We start from the raw sequence: 1029 nt of genomic DNA, 5'->3' as shown, positions 1-1029 counted from the left end.
GTGAAACAGTTAGTGAACAGGGAAGCATTATCGTTCGATTGGTCGGCAACAGCTCGCGTCAGGAATCCGATATGACAGGACACAATCTTGCAAATACTGTACATTCAGGTTTTGCGTCCTCACCGTTTTCTCAAATAAGCCGAGACACATTTTCTGCTTGTCAAACTGTGAATGTTGCCGGTGCAAATGCACTGCCGAAAAGCATAGATGATCAAATTCCAGACACTAATACATTATTATTGCAATTAATGCAACAAATGAAACAAAACCAGAGACAAACACAGCAACAGTTAGACACAATCGAACAAAATCTTCAAAAGTTAGACACAATGGAACATAATCTTCAAAAGTTAGACACAATGGAACAAAATCTTCAAAAGTTAGACACAATGGAACAAAATCAGAGACAAACACAGCAACAGTTGGACACAATGGAACATAATCCTCGGAAGTTAGACACCACACTTGAACAAACACGTGAAGATTTAACTACTGAGTTACATAACATTGAATCGAAATGTCAAAAAATCTGTAATGACGTAAAAACACAAATTTGTGAGCATTTTCAACCTATTTTTTCGCGGCATGAAAACTCATTACAGAATCACGAAGCAGCCATAAAAGAATTGCAAACTGTTGTTCGTGAAAATCATGACACCTTGCAAGCTAAAATGGACTCAGTTGCATCCACCGATTCGGTTATGCAACTTGCAAGAATTCAGGAAAACTTAAAGGACACAGTAGATTCGATTTCAACACAAATGGACATTCTGAAATTTGGTTCAGAAAATCACACTGAGGAAATGTGTTCACTATCGGAGAAAGTAGCCGAAGTTTCGGATCAGTTCACTAATTTATCTACGAAGGTAGATGATAATTTGAATGACACAAAACCGGTAGTCTTTAATGACACAGAAGAGTGCGAACAAATTAGGAAATTCAAACAAAGTCTGAATCAAATTAGTACGCAACACCAAAGAGAAATCCGGGAAGTACAAGATCAGCTGACACAGGTAATACAACAATTAC

The sequence above is a fragment of the Schistocerca gregaria genome, unplaced genomic scaffold (genome assembly GCF_023897955.1).
Source record: "Schistocerca gregaria isolate iqSchGreg1 unplaced genomic scaffold, iqSchGreg1.2 ptg000362l, whole genome shotgun sequence".
NCBI lineage: Eukaryota > Metazoa > Arthropoda > Insecta > Orthoptera > Acrididae > Schistocerca > Schistocerca gregaria.
The sequence above is the reverse complement of the archived record's forward strand: the minus strand, read 5'-3'. Positions refer to the sequence as shown.